This window comes from Mesocricetus auratus, unplaced genomic scaffold, assembly GCF_017639785.1.
Source record: "Mesocricetus auratus isolate SY011 unplaced genomic scaffold, BCM_Maur_2.0 Super-Scaffold_100013, whole genome shotgun sequence".
In the NCBI taxonomy this organism is placed as follows: Eukaryota; Metazoa; Chordata; class Mammalia; order Rodentia; family Cricetidae; genus Mesocricetus; species Mesocricetus auratus.
In genome coordinates, this window is record NW_024429196.1 from 14,237,786 (window position 1) to 14,260,549 (window position 22,764).

At 40.8% G+C, this 22,764-nt stretch overlaps 1 protein-coding gene across 1 annotated transcript in view; it reads right to left on the reverse strand.

Moving 5' to 3' along the window:
• The window catches only part of Kiaa1217 (KIAA1217 ortholog), an 806,709-nt gene extending 784,150 nt beyond the window's left edge, over nt 1-22,559 (reverse strand). The window contains exon 1 of the mRNA XM_040755409.1: nt 22,059-22,559. The gene's annotated coding sequence lies outside the window, so the exon portion shown is untranslated. The remainder of the gene's footprint in view (nt 1-22,058) is intronic.
• Nucleotides 22,560-22,764: the final 205 nt, after the last annotated feature.

Genomic DNA, 22,764 nt, shown 5'->3' on the forward strand with positions numbered 1-22,764 from the left:
GGCTGAGGAGACATCAGTGGGATATTTGCTTGCTTGCTTATTTAACATGCATGTCTGTCTATTTTTCAAAAGATTAGTGAGACACAAATCTATGCTGTCTATAGTACATGGGGTGCTGACAAAATAATTTCATCTTATAAAGGAGGTCAAAATGTAATAAAAACAGAAAGTGGGACCTAAAATGGATGCTGACAAAGAAAAAAATCTCCATGTAGTAAATTGAATTCTACTCAATAAATCTATCATTCTAACTCTTTTTCTTTAAAGATTACTTAAAATAAGTAAATCTAAGTCTTTGTGCACAGAAATATCTTTTAACATAAATCATAGATGCAGATCCAAGCAGCCCTTCTAGCAAACAGGCTCAACCTTCCTGCTGATGTTCACAAGATCAAGCAGCCCTCCACGAGTTCAGCTCTGGATGGAATTGGCAGGGAGGAAGTCCCAAAATGGAGAAGCCAGCTATAAATATAATACTTATAAATTCCAACAATCTTAATTTTACTGTATGAAACAGAGAACTTGTTCATCCTACATATACAGGTAAAGTAAACGTGCATAAGGGACTTATGTCTTAATTGATTGGTGCATTTATTTCAATTTTAAAAACATATTACATTTATTTATTATGAAAGATATCAAGGAAAAAGAGATGTGTTGATTAGTTTATCTAATTAAAACTGTTATGAAATGTATGCATGAGAAACCAACGCAAAGAGAATTCAATGATCTGAAAACCAACGGCTATATTGTAAAGCTTGGCTTCATTTTTGGTGGATTTAAATGGAGGCATTGCTCATTTATTTCACAGAAAGAAACTTTCTGAATGCCCTGAGCATAGTTACATTTCATTTTGTGTGTGCCAAGTTTATTATGTTCATATATTTTAATGACATGTTCTCATCTAATAGAAGTGTGGGTATAAATTTATTGTGTAGAACATTAGTCAGAATGCTCCCATCAAAGCTTATTTAAGAAATAAAAGAATAAAAATACCCTTCAAGATTGATGCACACTGTTTGTATTATTTGCACTTCAACATCTCCTCCCTTATCATTGGTGAGGAAAACTATAGCCATCAACTTGCAAATTGGTACAAAACATTTCCCTTGAAACTGAAGCCATCTTTTAAGGATCATGGCTTTTTAACATTCATTTGATAAATGAAGAAGGACATTCATTTCAAAGAAGATTCTGTAAAAACTAAGGTATTACCAACTTTTCTTTCCTTTTGAGGGCAAATTTGACTTTAAAATTTAGATCAGCAATCTTCACTTCTTTCAGATTCAATATTACCTCACTTTTTAAGAACATATTTGTAGATGTGAGAAAAATGAATATATTTTAACCCTTTTGGGTTATAGAGTTTGTCATGTTAGTCTTTGGCTTAATCTCCTATTAAATCTCTGGTACACATCTGCAACCACATGGTGAATCATAAAATAATTGTAAAATCTTACAACCACGTCAAAGAGACAGTAAAGTTCACACAACATTTACCTCTTAGTCATATAACACTCAACAGTAAGGAGCTGATGAGCTAAGGCAACTTTGGTTTATAGTACATATTCGAATGAACTCTCAAGCTCCTCATAAAGTATTTAGGACAACAATACAAACTCTGTGCTTCTAGCATCTGTTTTTACTACTTCACTGACTCAAGCGACTCAATAAAGACTGGATCAGACACCTAAGACATAAAAAGGAAAAGAGCCATTTTCTTTGCTCCTCCATCATGAGAAAAGGGCATTGCAATACATCCGGGCAATGTTACTGGAGTCTGTGCATTTGGTGGCGGCAGAAGAGAAACTACCCTAGGCTAGAAGGACCATGCAAGTCTCCTTAGGGGTCTCTCTCTCTCTCTCTCTCTCTCTCTCTCTCTCTCTCTCTCTCTCTCTCTCTCTCTCTCTCTCTCTCTCTCTCTGTGTGTGTGTGTGTGTGTGTGTGTCTGTCTGTCTGTCTGTCTGTCTGTCTGTTTGCCTGGACCTGGGCCTGGGCCTGTGTCTGTGTCTGTGTGTGTTTATGTAAGAAGGATTCTATTAAAATCACAATGGGGCCCCAACTGCAGGATGGAGTGGAAAGCTCCTGCAGAACCTTGCCTGAGTTTTCAAGACTCCTATCTTGCCTTGTCCTACTTTTCTCATCCCCACTGAGTTTCCTCCAAGACCAATTCCTTAGTAAACTGCTTGCACCCAAGTCCTTCTAGAGTCTCCTGATAGGAGATCTTGCTCAAAGTGCTAGTTAATAAGAAAACTATCAATGCAGTAGTAGCTCCAGAGTAACCATCACAAAAATGAAGATATGCAATGCAAGGAGAGTAGCCAGGAAAAGGAGGGGCGAATACACATTTAATGACTGGTGGATATGGAGGAAAGCTGGCAGGAATAAAACCTTTAATAACATCACATACCAGACAACTAACTGGCATCTCTCTCCCATCCAGGAAACATAGAAGGTAAAGAACAAGTCTGGAGGAGTTAGAGAAGGGGGCAGAGTTGGGGAAGGGGACATGATACTAGACGTACAAGCATAAAACATGAAATCACTATGAAACATCTAATATGTATAGAACACCTACTTCTATATGTGAAAGTCTGAATTCAGAAGCAAATTCTGAGACTTGAAAGATTTGAGCAAATAATATATTTTTTAATATTACAAGAATTGGTGATAGTACTGACTTTGAAAAGAAGTTGGTTTATAGTGTTGGGGATAAAGTCCAGATCTTCTACAGGCTAAGTAGGCACTGTTAGTGATCTTTACTCCACGCCTTAACTTGACTCTATTTTAGAATGCTTGAACTTCTAGAGTCACATCACATATTGAAGTAGAAATTAAAGTTGAACTTCATTAGAGATAGCAAAATATTTTAATGGATCATCTTATTTAAGATAAGATTACCCAGTATAGCTATTAATGATAATAATATTTCTATGCAAATTGACACAGGCTCCTAGACACAGAACTTAAGCAAAACCACTAGAGATTAGGTGGCATGGGAACAGCACTTCCATATAAACTGGACACAACACATGCAAAATGATCGCCACTACTAAAATCATCATTCCCATGAGGCTAGTGAATATGAAAAGGACATGGACATGTTCACGGACATGTAGTTTAGAGAAGAAATGTATTTGGACCTCTCTCCTATACCAGTTTAGTCAGACTGGCAGGGACTAGACTAATCCATTAGAAAGGTAAATGTAAAGTATCTGTGCTTAAACACAAATGAGTAGCCACTGGGAACCAAACTCACCAGCTACTGATTTTGGCATATGATCTACAAAACAGAGTAAAACTCTGCACAAATTCTGAATAGTGCTGATATAGACAGGTACATGGGTGACTCCAGAGTAAGACAGCCTTTGTCGTTGGGGTACATACTAAAAAAGAAAAAAGGACTAACTGAGTAATATGGTAATTTTACTTTTTCCATAGTAGCTGGATTAATTTACATTCCCATCAAGAGTGGATGAAAATTTCTTTGTTCCTGCAGCCTCATCAGCAGTATACAGATTCTAGAAATGCCTATTGACTTACTGACCTCCTGTTTTTACCTTTGACTGTCCCCATCTCTGTCCTTTGAGGCCACATATTGACTACAAGCTTCATCCTACCCCAACCAACTCTGATTTGAATATAACAGAGGTAATTCTGAAAATACTTGGTTGGGAGAACAATGAGTTGGCATACTGAGTTTGTTCTTGTTATATTTAATTAAATGGTTTTAACAGGTATAAATCATCAAGGAATGGTGATATGCATACCTGATATTTTAAAAAGTAGAAACAATAGCATAGCTGCTGTTTTCACAGTAGACACAGAAGTTCAATATTAATTTAGCTTAAATTATTTGTTAGAAGCTTCAAAGAAAAGTACCCATGAAACAGGTTTAAAATTGATAGTTAGTATGTTATATGAAACTGCAAACCAATCACTTTAAACCTATCCACTAATATTCAGTTTCATATCTACCTTCTGTCTATTCTGAACTGAATTTATTGCACCACTCTGCAGGCACTTAAACAGTTCTTTAAGATGCACATAAACCAGGCAAGCAATAGTAGGTGAGTCACTGTGTAGTCCCTATAGGTCCAGAGAATTCAGAGGCAAGGACAGCATAGAGCAACAGTTCTCAACACAAGATTCTCAACCCCTTTGGGAGTTGAACAACACTTTCACAGGGGTTGAATATCAGAAATTCTGCATATCAGATATTTATATTATAATCCATTACACTAGAAAAATTACAGTTATGAAGTATCAACAAAATAATTTTATGGTTGGAGGTCACCACAACATCAGGAACTGTATCAGAGGGTCATAGCATTATAAGGTTGAGAACCACTGGCATAGAGGGACAACCATGTTAATTTTTCTACCTTCTCTCAAGCTATATAGAGAAGCAAGTATCTGCCCCAACCTCGTCTACTCTGTCAGTATCCAACACTGTTTGCCCTTAGCCTTCCAAGGGAAGATAGTCTAGAAACTGTATCTTCCCATCCGTGGGAGGTTTCCTACATGACTCCCCCAAGAGGTCCTCTCATCAGACATGGAAGGGAAGAGAAATTCTCCCATGGCAGTTGTAGGCTAGTGTGTGTCAATAGATGACCAAAAGTAAAAGAAAGCTTGAAGTCTAAATTTTGACACCCTGTTGAGACTCACCTAGTGAGCTGCTTGCTGTCCTGTGATACCCGCACTTCATATTTCCTCAAGATGGTCATAAACCCTTTCTCAGTGGGATATCTCACTGAACTGGTTCTCTTTAATCTCTCTGTCCTAGAAAGGACAGTGAATGGTTTGTTCTGTTGAGGCATGGCATAAGCTGGACCCTATTTTCCAGAAAACAGCTGCTTCTCCTTTGCCCTACTGTGCTGATTTCAAGAACTTTAATTTGCTTCTTTTTTTTTAACGAGACAGGGTTTCTCTGTATTGTTTTGGAGGCTGTCGGTCCAGCCTGGCCTCGAACTCACAGAGATCCGCCTGCCTCTGCCTCCCAAGTGCTGGGATTAAAGGCGTGCACCACCACCGCCCGGCCTAATTTGCTTCTTGTTGCCTATACTAAGTACATCTCTTTGGGTCTTCAGGACCTTTTGTGTTCATTTTCTTTCAAAGCTATAACAAATTACCATTAACTTGGTGCCCTTAAACAACACAAATGTATAGCTAGGGTTCTCATTTTAGTTATTTTTGTGTTACTATGGTAAAATACCTGAGCAACTTAAGGAAGAGTGAATTTTTTTGGACTCACAGCTTTAGAAGGTCCAATCTATGATCACCAGCGATCACCATGTGCTTAGGGAGAAACATCACAGGACCATAGATGTGGAAGAAGACACTGTTCACCTCATTGCACAAGAAGAAGGTGGAGGGACAAGGTAATTCAAAGAACCCAATCCAGGTGACCTCCCTCTACCCAGTAAGCCAACATCCTAATGTTACCAGAGCCTCTGAACATAGTGCTACCAACTGTGGGCCTTGAGCTTGTAGAGAACATTTCACACTCAAATAATGGTAGTTCTTAAAGTTAGAGGTCTCACTGGCTGAAAATCAAGGTTTCTGTAGGACTCCTTCTAAAAACTCAAAGGAGAATCTACTGCCTTGCTTGTCCTGTCTTCTGGTATGCTTCACATCCCCTTGCTCATGGCTTTGGGTCACCTTGAACTCGGTTTCCATCTCCTGTTGGGGTTCTCTTGAGTTTATATTGTGCTCAATTGCACACTCAAGACTAATCTTTCCATTTCAGAATCCTTAATTGCACATACAAAGACCTTTTTTCTCATGGAAGGTAAACTCCCACCTTTAGGTAATTAAGCTATGAACATCTGTGGGGAACATTCATTCACCTACCATGTTTGTCTTCTGAAACTAGCTTGCTAGTCTCATTTACATTCAAGTAAATGGTTAGGGTTAGCACTAAATGCCTGCTTTTGCCTTCTCTGTCTGTAGACATATCTGAGCTGTGAGGCTCAAATGTAGGTAAATAGCAGGAGTAAGAATCCTACTTCGGATGGAAATTAAATAGTAGGAGTAAGAGTCCTACTTTGGATGGAAATTAAAGCCTATATTCTAATGTAGATTTCACAAAGCTCTGCACTGAAGATTCTATGAAACACACAAAATCACTGCATTTTCTATCTTGCCAGCAATTCTGCTCAGTGGGTTTGCTTTATTGATCAGACAGTAGAAAAAGAAAAAGGCAGTGGTGACTGAGTCCCTGAGATCCTTGTTCCCACTTCATTAGATATATGGCAAACCACTTAGAGATTATTTTGTGACAAAGTAATTCACTAGTTATCTATTCTGAATTCAGATCTTTAGAAGACAATTTTTTCAAGTCAAGGTGCATCTGTATAAATCTATGTTTAAGCTAAAGTTCAAACAACTTGAACTGTCTGGAAAATATAATGAATTTTCCAAAAGTACTTTCACCACTTGACACTAAAATACAGTAAAATCTCAGCTCCCAGTTGTTGTCACCTCTCTATCAGCACAGGGCCAGAAGCCCCATGAGTGCTGATCAATGAGTCTCCATATTCATTCTCATCAGTTAACAAGTGTGTGCTGCATTGTTCAAACTACCACATGTCTGTAGCCAATACAGTCCTCATTAGCCACAAAGAGCTAGCTTCATGACATTCGTAACTGAATATTTAAATCAATATGAGATGCAGAAATGTCCTCGGGGACAACAAAGCAGCTGTGTTAAAGAACAAAATACTTTCCAGTGCAGAAGTTTCATCATCTGTTCGACCAAGGACAGTATTATTTGATTAGAACATGCCAAAGGATTAATGGAAATTTTTAAATAATGTGATGGCTGAGCTTGATATTACATTGGCCTGAATTGTGAAGCAGTTCAGGGATTCCATGGCCTAGAAATAGCACAGCTTGCAGATGGTAACAGAAGGCCCCAGCCCACTACTGCCATGTTCCTTTCTTAAGCCTTCCTCCAGCTCATTCATTTATTCTTTCATTCTACATCTATCATGTACCCAAAATGTAAATGTAAGAAACACAATTGAAAGAGAAAGTCAGTAAATCTGCCCCTGGCTAAAGACAACAGTGTAGCACCAAGTGTTTGCTTTGCCAAGCCAGAGTGTCTCTTTGTCACTTTGAGTAAATTATTGTACCTCTCTATCATTCATATCTCTGCGTGTTAAGCATGGATAATGACATGTAAGGCATAGTATAGATAATACAGGCATAGTAAAAATGCACAATAAATGCCATTTATATGTAAACAGCAATAATACAACTTCACTAAAGAAAGAGTTATTGAGCCAGCATTTGAAAAATAGGCGAACATTTGTCTATTTAAAGATGAAGATGCACTTTTATTTGGGGTTGGGGGCTGAGGTGGGGAGCTGGTAGTCATACCCAAAGTCCCATACGTGCTAAAAGCATGTGGTCTACCACTGAGATATGCCTCAGGAGGAACTGTCTTTCTCTCTGCGGATTTCCTCCACTGTTACTGCAGTTAGACACATAGGAGAAGATAGTGGAGGCATTACATGGCCACAGTTACAAAGCAACATCTAGTTAAAACATCTGGAGGACAAGACACAGATCCTCTGAGACCCTACTGAGAGCTTGGCACATCTCAGGAGTTTAGGAAAGGGTTAAAATATCTTACAGAAAGCCCAATTGTATAGAGGGGAACTCCAGTGGAGCCAGATTCCACTTCCTCTTGACATTCAAAAGGTCATACAGGTAACATCCTGTGTGCTGCAACTCTAGAACAAATCTCTGCTCAGCCCCACTGTCCATGACCACCCCACCTCCTGCAGGCTCATGCTGGGACACCCATCTCTGCCCTCACCTCAATTATTCCATCTCTGCTGGACAGCGAGAGTTGTCTTCTTTATATATAAATTATTCTACTTTTCTCCCTCCTTAAAAAATGGACTCTTTGTGTTGCCCTTGGGATGGACACACTCCTTACCAACCTACAGAAGGCATGAGCTTCTTCCCCCTCCACATCATTTCTGTCTTCTCGGCATACCAGCTAGACTCTAGGTGACCAACTGTAGAGGTGCAGAGCACTTGCCTGACCTGGCCTCCATGGCATAACCTGCTTGAAATCTTCCCTCTTCTTTTCTCAAGTGGGAGAGATAAGCCTGAGGAAAATGGACAAATAAAGGGGGAGGGCAGAATGGGATTTTTTCTTTGGTTTTGCACCTCCTGTTTGCATGACCAGGATGTCACCTGCCATTTCTGAATTTCGGTACACACAATTAGAGGATGGGATCATATATGCACTCTGGTTTCTTCTTACAACTATCCTTCCTTTCTAATGACAAAGTTGCTTTCCTTCATGCAGTCTTTCAACGATCTGCCTAAAATTATTTTTACATAACTTAATTTCCTTATAACTCACTCCTGACTCTATTTTGAGTCTCATAAAGGTAAAAAATAAAACAGAAAGAGGAGAAATAGTGAGCAATGTTTCCTTCTTTGAGGAAATTTGAAACAAAAAATGAGATCAGTAAATTCATACTGAAGAGAATGGTGCAGCTGTTAGCCAGACATCTAGCCAGGCTGGTGTGACTCTTCTTTCCCATCATTCTCCTTGCCCCTGTACAATGGGATACACTCATGGGGGTCATTCCTGTCCTCTGTGCTCACTCACCAGGTTACCCCTCATCCCACAGTCTGAGGTTTGAATGTGCTGTTTCCTCCACTAAAACAACTGGCCATATCTCCATATTGCAGGCTCTCACAAAACCAAGAAACCTCTCCTTACCATACAGGTTGTAGTTGTAATTATATTAGTGAACTTGCAATTATTCTACTGCCATTGTCTATCCTTGTTCTGTTCTGAAAACAGGAATTTTTAATTTAACATTTCAGTAATAAATGCACTTCTTCCCAAACATTCTGAATAAGTTCTCCCTAAACCTTCCTAAACGTACTGAATAAATACATATATTAGAAGAACTGGGTAGAACACACCCTTTACATAGTCAACCCCAGTAGTGGGCACGTCTATGTGGTCAGAAGTCTGGCATCTTCTCTAGAAGATCTTTGGGGTTTGCCCCCTTATTTCATGCAATTATCAAGATTTGTCAGACATACTTCACTCTATGATCTCCAATCTTCCTTATAACTAACTGTGCTAGTCTCTAAAGTAGCTGGAAAAGTAGTGTTTAGAATGAAGATTAGGAGAGAGGTCACTGTCACCCTGATACTCAAGTGTTGTGAAACTCTGTCCCCTAGGCATGATATGGCTGTAGCCACGAAATCAGAGCAGCTGTGATGACCCATGAGACTGTCACAGATTACACATATTAATACTCTCATAGATGAAAGGGGTGTCATCAGATCTTCACCCTATTCTTTGGCCTCTTGCTCAGTCCTGTTCCCCAAACCCACCCCAGCAGCAAGCAATACTGCTCCAGCTACATACTCTTTTGGGAGGTTGTAGAAATATAAAGGAGTTTAAAGGTCAACTGAAGGAAGACTCCACTTAATGGAGCATCCCCTATACTGGGGTATGATTTATAGGGACACAACTAGTTTTGAGACACCCATACTTCTCTAAGTCCTCATTCATGCTCTTGTAAGCAACTCTAATTAAACTCCTTGCTTTACCTAGCTGGACTTTTAGAGAATTACTTCTTTAGCATGTCATTGTGGCTTTATATGGAGTAAAGACATTTGTTCACATTTTATTCACATGTCTCCAGGAAGAGAAATGCAATACCAAGGCAGCAATATATTTGAGGATATCAACACAAAACCCTCAACAAATATTAGAAAATTAAACCCAGCCATATACATAAAGGATTGCAAACATATCCAAGTGTAATGTATATAGAGAATGAAAGTTGGATTTAACATCACAAAATCAATTAATGTAATAAACTATAATAATAAGATAATGAATAAAACCCACATGATCATATCAATAAACACAGAAAAACATTTCACAAGCTCTATTCCCATTTCATGATAAAACCACTGAAGAAGCCAGGAAGAGAAAAGGTCCATCCTTAACTTGAAAAAAAAGCATCACAGCTAATATTATACTCAGAATAAAGATCAGATGCTTTGCCCCCTAGAGTCAGGAACAAAATAGGATGTTTACTCTGGACATTTCTATTTGTTACAGCCCACTTGTAGTTGGAACAAATAGGCAAAGGAAGGAAAGAAAGAAGGGATGCAGGGGGAGGCAGAAGGAAGGAAAAGAAAAGGAAAGAAAGAGAAAGATGGAAGAACAGAGTAGGTAGTACTGCAGTTTAGAAAGAAAGAAATAAAACTATCTCAACATGTAATTGATATGATCTTGAATAGAGAAAGCTCATTGAAATTTAAAAAAGCTATTAAAAGTAACAGAATCATTTGGCAAATTTGCAAGGTCAATATACATAAAGCAATTATATATGTATATATTAGCAGTAGAGTATTCAAAAGAAAATTGAAAATAATTTATGATAAAAACTATAAAATACTTAAAATAAGCTAAACAAATTTAATGTAAGACTTATATCCTTAATATTAACAATGTGGGAAAAATTAAAGAGCATCATAATGAATGTAATCTCAAGTGCTTGTTGGAAGAACTCTTACTGTTGAATTGGCATGACTACCCGATAGATTATGATTTACAAAAGAGCACACAAAGCTGTCAGGTTGGGCATGGAGAGGATCTGGGAGGAATTAAGCAGAGGAGCTGGCAGTGAATATGATAATATACATGGTATGAATTCCTCAAAGAGAATATGATAAAATACATGGTATGAATTCCTCAAAGAATTAATAAAAATGGAAGAAAAGAAAAAATCTCATCAGGATAGATATACAGTATCTCATGAGGTCTTGAGTAGCATTTTCCTGAAAGCCAGTGAAACTGGCACCATCTCTTTATACAGTCACTAGCCTTTTCTGGTTTATTTCTGTAAGGTTCTTTTCAATCTGTTTCCTGTATTTTTATCTAGAGACATGGGATATTGAAGGGATTCATTACCCTTCAATAAAATTTTATGATGATCTCTCCCAACACACACACACACACACACACACACACACACACACACACAAATGGCATGACTCTCAAAATTAATCTACAAATTCAACACACCAAAACCACTGCTATTTTTTCCAGGAATTGACAAATGGATTTTAAAATGTATACTCAAAATAGATTATAGACCTAAATGAAGCAAGAGCTAAAATTACAAACCTCTTAAAAGAAAGCACTGGAATAAAAATTAACCAAATTGGATTTTTTGCACTTGCAAGAAAAGTAAAAATAGATATACTGTACTTCATTGAAATGTCAAAATTTCAGAGTTTCAAATTAAAACATCAGCAAAGACAAGGAACAAGAAATGATTAAATTATTTACATCTGATTAGGTATTTGTATGTAGAATAGATAAAGAACACAAACCAAAAATAAAGTGGCTACCCAACTTAAAACTGAACAATGAATAAACAGTTCTCTAAAAACTTATGCAAATATCCAATAAACATGAAAAGACGTTTCACATCATTAGACATTGGTATTAAAACCATATGATACACTTCACACTCTTTAGAATCCCTATGATTAAAAAGAATAGAAACAAGTATTGGCTAGGACTTGGAGAGAAAGAAACCTGAACAGCTGCTTCAGAAACCAATTTGGCAGCTCATCACAACACTAAATATAGATTTCATATTATCCAAAACTCTACTCAGTATGGAGTACTCAGAGAAATGAAAACATGCAACCACATAAAGACTTGCATATGATCTTCATTGTAGCATTATTTATTATATTCCCAACTGGAAACAACACAGAACATTAACTGACCAATATATAAATAAATTATTATATATACACACAAGGCTACTACTTGGTAATAAAAAGAAATATGGTCATGCATGCTATACTATGAATAAGCATTTAAGACTTGAGTCATAAGCAATGCCATGAATTGTTCATTTACATACAAAGAAACTGTATCACCAGGGACTAGAAAGCTAGAAGATAAGGAAATGGTCGGGGGCTGCTAATGGGTGACTGACAGACAATGGTTGTGAGAGTGTCTTCTAGGGAAGATGAATGTGATAGTTGTACAATCTTATGGACACATCTCCATAATTAAACTTTATTCTTTACATGGATGGATTTTACACTGTGTGAATCATATCTCCAGTGAGCCCTTAAAAATAGAAGGGAAGAAAATGGATTCACTATGCTCACATCCTTCTTCACTAACTTGCTACCTTCTGTGTCCTCCTGTCTTCCACAACAGCCCAAGACCTCACTCACCCAAAACAGACCAAGCCTGGGTGCGTCCTAAGGTGAAGCACTCAGAGCCATCTCATTTGGTCTGGATTGTCTTTCTGAAACACATACTCTCCTACACACACACACACACACACACACACACACACACACACGCGCGCGCGCGCGCGCACACACCACAGACACATAGGCATACACACACAGACATACAAACACACACACACAACAAACACACACACACAAACATACAGATAAACAGACACACCACACACAGAGAGACATACAGACATACTCAAACACATCACACACATACATACAGATATACACAGACAAACTACAGACACACAGACATACACAGACACACGACACAGAGACAGACATACAGAAACAAACACACAGGCACAGACACCTCTCTCTCTCCTCTGATGTTCAGATTTTCACCTTGCCAAACTATTCCATAGGTCAATGTAAGATTTAACCCAGGCTTTCTTGTTTGTCTTTGTGCTGTTCTCTAGCTGAGAGTAGCAGTTACATTTGTAAAGACTGCAATAAAGAAAAATAATATGTGACAGAACCAAATTTACACTGCAAAGTCTAAAGTGCTCACTTCCTCTCCATCCCTCTACACAACAAGTTTGCTGAACTGCCAATCCATCCCTGGAAAAGTTTAAGTGAGAGAGACAGGCTAGAGGGAAGCCTCATCCTTTTTAAATTACTGTTAAGAACAAAAACAGTAAAACACAAGAGCCAGTTTGTATAATTTTGCAGGAATTAAAATTTTAAGCATGTTGTAAGTCAGCAGAGTTCATGTTGGAATTGTCTATAGGTGAAGTCTTCACACAGAAACCCACAAGTGTTACAAAACAGGCCTTTTCAACTGATTAAAGTAAAACATGGAAATTTCTCCTTTGAGCTTCCTGGAAACCAGAGGCAGACTTTTCTTTTCTTTCTCTTCTTTTTTGGTCAATGAGATTTGCAGGTGGAATGCCCTAGGGGAAAACTGAGATGCTTCTAGAAGCACCAAGGCCAATGCCTGTGACTCTAGGCCAGTAAACTTCAGATTATCCTCCTGTCTCTCTGGTAGTTCTCCACCCTCCCTGGTGACCTGGACCTTCTCTGTTGGACTGTCCAGCTCTATGAATATGCTGGCCAGCAGACCCTACCACCTGCATACAGTGATACTTGCAGATGGCTTTGAGCCTCACCAGAACAAGGATGGGTGGAGGTGATGGGTGGGGGGACATCAACCAGGGCATAGAGGGAAAACTTCAAGATCACCACTAGGGGGGAGGCTGGTCACACTTAATAGGAAGGATATTCAGGAACCCAAAGGATGTGGAATGAGAGTAAAAGGGAAAAGCCATGAAGATGACAGGAAAGTTGGAAGAACACAGAAGAAAAGGGAAATGGTCATTATTTTGTCTCTTCTGCAAAGGGGTTTTAGATGCTGGCAAGACTGAGGTTGGGACCAGAAAGCTCAGCAGGTTTCCAGCAAGCCCAGCACTTTGTTCTGTTCTGTACAGAAAGACATTCTGAGGTGGAGGGCTAATGGGGAACCCCATCTCCTCTGCAAACCACAGGGTACACTGATGGACACAAATGGGGAGGCCTTGTCTTCCTCTCTCTCTCTCTCTCTCTCTCCCTCTATCTCTCTACCTCTCTCTCTCTCTCTCTCTCTCTCTCTGTCTCTCTCCCTCTCTCTATCTCTTTCTCTCTTTTCCAGCTCACTTTACCTCCTCTTTGTCATTAAGGCTGGTCACAAATTCTTGATCTCCCTGCCTCAGCATCCAAGCGGGGAGATTACAGGCATTCACCACCCTGTCCTCTTTTCAAGAATTCTAATTCCACAGCTGGGAATCTAATTGAACTCCTGGAACCCAGTTGCAAAGAGGAGTGATGACTAAAGGAATCGAGATTGGGCTGGCGAAACCTACAGAGGCAGCTGACCTAAACAAGGGACCCCAGACTGATGACTGAGGGGCCAGCATGGGACCGATCCAGACATCCCTCCCACTGAACCTGGGTGACAGAGAGGAGGCCTTGGCAATCTGTGGGACCTTAGAGAGTAGAGCAGTATTTATTCCTGGCATACAGAGGGACTCTGGGAACCCATACCACGTGGAGGGATGCTCTCTCAGCCTGGACACATGGGGAAGAACCTAGGCCCTTCCCGGGATGATGTGACAGACTCTGACAATCCCTCATGGAAGCCCTTGCCCTCCCTGGGGAGCATGGAGGGGATGGAGCAGGGATGAGAGGTTGGGAGGACTGGGGGTGGGGGAGGAGGGGAGGGAGAGGGAACTGAAAGTGTCATGTGTAAAAAGTTAAATAAAAAATATGAAAAAAGAATTCTAATTATCAATTATTTTTAAATCATTAATATTCAACATATTTTATATTTATTTGCACTTTTAAAATATTGCTTATTTGTTTGTTTTTAAAAGGTCACAAGTAAAGGCTATTCAACAGTGCCTATTTAATAGAATACATATATTTCAATTTATGTATGTATATTTGTATATGTTTTCCTGTGCTGTTGAATCAATCAAAAAGGAGACAACCAAGAGACAAGTTATAAAAATTCCAGCTGAAGTCTGGGGGATAACTTAGTTGTTAAATGTTTGCTGCACAAGAATAAGGGCCGGGGTCTAGACCTCCAGAGCACATGTGGGTGTGAGGTAGGCGTGGTGACCTACCTGTATTCCAGTTTGGGAAGGATGAATCAGACAATCCCCAGAGACAGCAGTCTAGTGAAACTAACCATATTGGTAAACTTGGGCTTTATTAGGAGACCCTGCCTCACTGAATAAGGAGGAAAATAACTGAGGATGATTGGGACAGCACTCTCAATTTTCACATGCACACAAACTTACACACATACAAGCATGTATGCACACACACAAATGGAAAAAGAAAAATGCTAACCTAGATATTCATGTACTAACATTAAGGGAAAATAAGGATTTTATTAAGTAGATACTAAGATTATTTTTCCCTATGATAGGGCAAACTATACTATTATAACGCTCAGCCTTGAATTGAATGGACTTTTCTTAGGGCAACTGGAAACCTAAATTCCACATGTAACAGTGTTTCTACGAGGAAAAAAATCCAAACAACTCTTCATGTGGAATGTTCAGGAAAAATGTGCTTGCAAACTGGGCAGAAGAAGTTGAACAGATCAACTGTTTGGAAAAACGTAAGTTACCCCTGCTTTTGTTTCCATGAAAATTTGTGTGTTTATCATGGAATTATCCCTGACTCTGTCTGTCTGTGTCTGTTTCTGTTTGTCTCTGTCTCTGTTTGTGACTCTATCTCTATCACATCTCCAACTCCCCATTCTTTCCCTCCTTTCTTCCTTCCTTTCTCTTTCCATCTCTTACATTTCTCTTGCTCCCTTCTTTTCTCTATTTCTCATGAAGACCTATTCTGGTTGCATCTCTCTCACAGTTATACAATGAATTCTAGTGGATATAGTTCAAGGTTGTTGGTTCTAATTTTGCTTCTGTGGTAACTTTTTCTGGCTCCAGAAAAAAGGACTTGAAACTAATGTAAATTGGACAAGGTCACAGAGCATGCTAAGAACAGAACTGGCAACCTACAAGTTCTACACCCTAGGCTCTCTTTTCTATTTCTAGAATGAAAAATGGGCTCAACAGAACATTTTTCTTTATTAAGCAACCCCATCATAAACCACAGGGTTAACTCTCTTGTGTTCATTTCTGAAGTGGGACTGCCTGGAGCTAGTAGAAATAACTTGCATATTTTGGTGGGGTAATTTATATGGAAATATACATGACACCAGAATTTCACATATAAGTAAACACTGCTTATAAAATTCTGATAGAACCATTAAAATATTTTGTCACCTACATTTAAACAGCTGATGCACAGTATTTTGCAATTAACAAGCTTTCCTTTAACTTTGCCTTTAAAATGGATTTATATGGGTCATTTTATTTTTACATAATGTTCACTGGTTAGTTGATATTGTCTTATAACTCTCAGTTATAACTTAAAATTTGCTAGTATGTGGAGGCAATCACATGTTTAAAATAGCAAAATCTGACCCAGGAGTAAGGGACAGGAAAATTATATAAAACAGACTCATTTAGCCATCCAATTGACCTAAGATCCCTTTCCCCACTCCCTCCCTCCCTCCCTCCCTCCCTCCCTCCCTCCCTCTCTCCCTCTTCCCTTCTTCCCTCCCTCTCTTCCTCCCTCCCCCTCTCTCTACTTATCTCCATCATGCATGTGTTCTTAGTCCAGACAACAACTAGAACTTACGCTACAGAAGTCCCTTTGAGATTCAGTGTGTCAGTTTGTCTATGACCCTCACCTCCAGCCTCTGAGAGAACACTGCCCCAGCCTTGCATTTCTACTGCTGTTAAGAACTGGGGTGTGACTCTTGGAGAAGAAAGCTTTTTTCTCTGCCAAAGGTGCACATGCGTGGATATCACGACATAAGGTGATACTTTCAATCTAGGAACAAAATACATAGATTCAGCCTTCATCTGGAGAATTTACTAAACATTCAGCATGCATTGGTTCATTTACTCTTGACAAAGCCTCATGACAGAACTACCATCTTATTCCTACTGATCTGTTGCTTATGTCACATCTAAGAACCACAGATATAGAATGGAGCAAAATGGATTCAAATCTTCATTTTCACAGAACTTATGCTTTGCTAGGAGAGAGAGATGGATAAGTGAATAAACCACAAGATGTCTTTGGTTCCGGTATCTGAGAGATATGTGGGGAGGGAAAGGGATAAAACGTTAGACAATGCAATTGTAAGTAGAGAGGTCAAGTAAGACCTCACTGGGAACATGAACCGGAGCAAAGGTGGGAAGGGTGAGACAGAAAGGGGTCTGGGGAAGAGCATCCCAGACAAAAAGATCATCAAGTTCAAAGCTATTTGGATAGGAGCTAGCATGATTGATATAGGAGCAGAGTGGTAGAATTACAGGAGCTGAGGAGGAAGCAGAGGAAGAAATGACAAAAGTCAAGGGAAGGAAGGTGTAGAGCTTCTTGTTCTTTGTGCAGAATGTTTCTTTCCCTGCAAGAATAAAATGGAAGCTAAGGAGTCAGCTGACCTCTGTGTTGGTGGTACTGTTCTGGCTATGAAGAATCCAACTGTGAAGCAGTCAGGGCTTGAGGAAAGAGAGAGAGAGAGAGAGAGAGAGAGAGAGAGAGAGAGAGAGAGAGAGAGAGAGAGAGGGAGGGAGGGAGGGAGGGAGGGAGGGAGGGAGGGAGGGAGGGAGGGAGGGAGGGAGGGAGAGAGAGAGAGAGAGAGAGAGAGAGAGAGAGAGAGAGAGAGAGAGAGTGAGAGGGAGTCACTGCAGTAATGAGAACTGGTGGAAGCCTGGACCAGCCCACTGGCAAGGGGAGTGAAGACAACTGGTCAGGTTTGCAATGGATCATGAAGATCCTGATGCAGGATATTTTAATAGACTAAAAGCTAGCCCAAAACAAAGGAGGAATCGAGGATGAATCCAGGAGTTTGGGGTGCAGGAAACCAGAACTAAAGGAGACACTGCTTGCTGAGAGGGCTCAGTGGGAGAAGTAGGTTTGAGAAGGAGGCATTCAACCCTCTTGTCTATCCAGGAGGTGATGGTGGCAAAGGAAAGAGCAGAATTTCTGATCTGGAGTTTGCATGAGTGCATGGCTCTTGTGGTTAGATTTCATTTCTGCCTAAGTGATATTTCCTTGACACTGTTCTTTTATTCATATATTCAGTCATTAATTCTAATGTTCTGAGTGTCTATTATTGCCAAACAGTGTGTTGAATCTTGAGTAAGCAGTGAGTAAGATGATGTTTGGCAGCTCTTTCTCTTATAATTTATCGTCTAGACTCTAGAGGAAAAACAGTAAGTAATGGCTTATGCAAACATATCTATACGTATATATTGATAACGACCTCCAAGAGTAAAGCAGACATTTACATAAATAAATAGAAGTGTTGGACAACTTAAGTAACTTTTCCATGATTGCAAAGCTGGGGAAAGACAGGATCATACCATAAACAAGATTGTCTATTCTAGAGGCTACAAGCCTGCATTATGTGAGAACTGAATGTTAGCTCCATTTTTCCATGGATGACTTATAGCTGCTCACAGGAAAACTGGCAGGAAGACTTTCATAGGCTTGAAATTTCCATCAGATGAAGGATTTGGAGCAGATGATTCAGAAAGCCCCTCTGGCTTGGTGACTTGGATTCTTTGATATAGAAAAGGTCTGGGGAGACTCAACCAAAGCTTTAAGCCACAGTTCTCCAAATCAGGCCTGCATGTGAGACTGGGAGCCATAGAACTCTCACCAAGTCTTCTGCTGTTCTAAAAAACTTGAGGATGCAGTAGCAGCTTCCACTGGGATTGGCAGGTGCCAGCCTTAGAACTGAGGGTTGGAGGGGAACTTGACCTAGAAAGGATGATGGAGAAATTCAAGAGTAGCAAATCCATTATCCCTTGGGTTGATATTCTCCCATACCTACAGTGCACAACAAAAGGGATTCACACATCAGAGTGTGAGCTTGGAGACTGTGGATCCACTCTGAAGCTAGTCTCTGACCTTGGTAATCCACCATCCCACTATGGTAGAAGCCTAGCCTTCTTGTTTCCAACTAAATTTCCAAAATGCACTTCTTTTCCCCCTGAGCATAAACCTTGCCAAAACTGTAAGACTTGCTTAAGTGATCATTCTCTCTACATGCAGAGCTCCCAAATGATGCACATCAGGTGCTCATGGCAGAAGAAATAGCTTGGATTTGGTTAAAGAACCCGAAATTTCAGCTACCACTTTTAGTAAATTTTTTACATTTACTTCTAAATTGTGACTCTTTCACATAAAATTCTTTAAGTTCCCATAAACCATTCACAGCCATAATGTTCTTGCTAGAACTCTGATAGTGGCATAAAGTGCCTGTAAAAACTCAATAATGGAAAATAGAGTGGTTTTCTACTTACTAATTATAAATTATTTTCAGTGTTGCCACACTAAGTTGGTAAAATTAAGTATAAGATACTAGGTTCAAAAGAGAGAGGATTTCACAATGATACATTCTAATTTTCAATGTCTGATCTAATCTCAGCTATAAAATCATCTCATTTTGTAAGTAGAGAACCTGAATTCAGTTTCCAGCATCCACAGGAGTGTCATAACCATCTGTAATACCAACACCAGGAGATATGACACCCTCTTCTGGCCCCTGAGGGCACATGCACTCATGTGTTCATACCCACACAGAGACACCTACTTATATACATAACTAAAAATAAAAAATTTTAAAACACAGAAATATGAATTTAATTATCTGATAGAAATAATATCATTGAAGGTGAACTCACCACTCACCTTGTAATTTACATATCAACAATAATAAGTATAGGCTGAATTAATTAAATTGAAAAAAGTATTTTAGATGCATGTTTACTTTTCATGGGTAAAATTTTCATGGGCATAAATCTTTTAATCAAGTTTAAATTAAACATGTACAAAATACAAGCAGTAGAAATGTGCATATTAAGTAGCCACATATTATTAGATACATGAAGGAATTATTTTGATGATAAGATTCTTTTATCAATCTATCCCACTGCTCTAAGAACATCCAAATCATATTAGCAACATAAGCTATAAACCTGGTCTTATGACCACGTGGTGAAAGAGACTCTGCTCTAAGAATTTTGTTTATAATCAACATACTCAGCAATGTGCTCAGAGAGAGAGAGAGAGAGAGAGAGAGAGAGAGAGAGAGAGAGAGAGAGAGAGAGAGAGAGAGAGAGCTGGTGATTTCCACTGCAAGAAAATAAAAAACAAAACTTGTTTGTCAGCAAACATGTATGTATCTTGGGCTGTGGAGATGAGTTCAAATCCTCCAAGCCCATGTAAAAACCTAGGCATAGCTGCGTGTTCCTGTAACCCAGCATTAGGGAGCAGGGAAAACTGAACTCTGAGGGCTTGCTGACTTGCTTCTGGTTCTGTGAGAGATCCTGGCTCAAGGCAATAAGGCAAAAATTAACAGAGGAAGGCATCCCATATCCTGTCCTGGCTTCCGCATATGTGCTCACAGGTACATGTGCTGCTGAATTCACATGTATGCCCTCTACACCCCTATGCATGTATGTACTAATTATCTTCAAATGTTTAGGACCACCACCTTCTTCTCCATCTGCCTTTTTTCCCTTCCCCCTCCAGCTCATTATCTTTCCTCCTCTTGTGTTCCTCAGTAAGTATCCTTCTTTTAGGATACTTCTAATGATCAAGAATCTGTCCGTGAATGTATTCCTTTGTAGTACTAATTGATGATCCAATAAGTACTAGGCATGAGAGTAGCCTTTGGGTATCAAAGATTGATAGTGTTCTAGCCTTCAAGGGAGACACAATCCAACTGATACGAGTCCACACTGCCAGTAAGCAGGGTTGTTAGTCACTAGAGTTAAGATGCAGCACCTGCCCCTTATTACAAAACATCTATTTCTCCCCAAGCTTTTTTTCCTTATCAACTGCAAGTTGGGACCATACATCAGTGGTTTCTGTTGCCCAACATTCAATGCAACGTCAATAAAAGGATTGACTCCATAATATGTTTTGGGTGAATGAACTGGCAGAAGAGATTGGGTTATTCTTAATGAATTTAAAAAAATCTCACTGAGATCAGCTTTTCACTACCCTGTTGCCCCTCAAAGGTCCATCCTCAATATTAAATCCAAGTAGGATTTTGGTTTCCTAGGTAAAGATAGTAATGTTCTCAGAGAAGATGATCACCTGAAACCATTTGATCATATTTAAAAGCAATATTCCCCGAGAAGAGGTGGGCAAACTCCCTGCGCTCGCCCTCTGCAGACCTCTGACCAAGAGAGCTCAGCTGTCCTCAACTTTTTTTAACCATTTGGAAGTTCGGTCTGTTAAAGAATTAAAACATCTTTGGGGGAACTCGGTCAAAGAACAGGGCGCTAAAGGGAGATGATCCCGACAGAAAGCAAGTGAGCAAAATGCCTAAGGTCTCTATTTTGAGCAAACCAGGTGAACTAGATCTGCAGTTCAGAATACTAGGGTGGAGGAACCAGTAGCCTCGCAGAGAGCGAGGGGTTCCGAGTGAAGCCCAGAGACTTGCCTGTGCATCACCTCACAGGCATCCCTTGTCACCCTCGGAGAAGCTGCCCAGTTTCAGAATCTAGTAACTGAGGCTCCAGAAGCACTGATCATCAACTGTGGCGACCAAAGCGTCACACCCTGTTCTTCCTTCCATTTGTGTTGCCTATGTGGTGGCAGGAGCACCTCAGATGGTCCCAAGCACACAGTTCGATCTTATCTCCTAGGTCCTGACTCCGGGAGTCCCCTCCCTCCAGCACGTTGTTTTGGGACCAGTTTTTGTCTCTCAGCCCTCCAGCTATCACAGTTCGCATGCCCTTCAGCACAGTCAGAGTGAAAAGCCAGGCAGACTCCTAGTCTCAGGGCTTTCCAGGCTGCACTAATCCCCTGGCTCCACACTCCAGGGGTGCACACCAAGGTCACCAGCATAGGTGTGACTGCATCCACTGTCCCTCTCCTGAAACCTTTCTCCTCCAGGATTTGACTCTTTTCTGCTCCTTCACCCCACCTAGTTGGGGGCTCCTCCCTTTGCACCCCAGCATCTGAACTGCATCTTGCCTTTGCCGTGCTGGTGGTTGCCTCCTATGGAAAAGATCGTTTTCCACTCAGGGGCTCCTGGAAAGTCTCCCTTTGGGTTTCCGGGAGCCAGAGGGAGGAGACGAGCCTCCCACTCGCTCAAGGGGAGCGACAGGGGAACCGAGGCAAACTTCTGCTGCACTTACTTCGGGCCGAGGCTGCCGCCCCCGTGCCTCTGCTCGCTCTCCCACCGGCAGCTGCTTCTGAGCGACCGGGAGTCACCACCGTGCTTGCATTCCCCACACCAGCGGCGGCTGCGAAATGCGCAAGAGGGGAAAACTGGTCTCTTGGTGGCAAGTGTGCCCAGGTTCCGGGTCCAGAGCGGAGTGCTGGCTGCAGGCTTGAGCTTCAGCCACCTTCACCAGCCCCTGGATGCTGTGCTGGGCGCCGTGCGCCCCACTCCTTGGCTGGGCTCTTTCTGCCCGACTTGCAGTTTTAGTGCATGCCAGAACTGCAGCACCCTCTCAGTCCGCCCTGGTAGACGACTTTCAATTCACCTGGAGGTTGGCGAGGCTCCCTCGCGGGCGCGCATCGTGACAACCGGTGCAGAGGAGAGGGAGGTGCGCGGGAGCCTTGGCTGCCCGAGTGCGCCTCCAGCATCCTCGGAGGCGAGGAGCGCACAGCCGTCTCCAGCCGCTCTCCTCGGGACTGCAGTCCTGACGTCACCTGCCCTCCCTCCCGCCCCACAGAGAAGCGGCAGCGGCGGAGGGTGGGGTGCCGCGAGCGAGGACGCGGGAGGGAATGTGAGTGCGCGTGTGTACACGCGAGCTTGTTCCCCGCCGGGCTGGGGACCGATGGGAACCGCAGCTGGATCCGAAATCCGAGCTCCCAGCAAAGCGGTGCTGAGGGGCT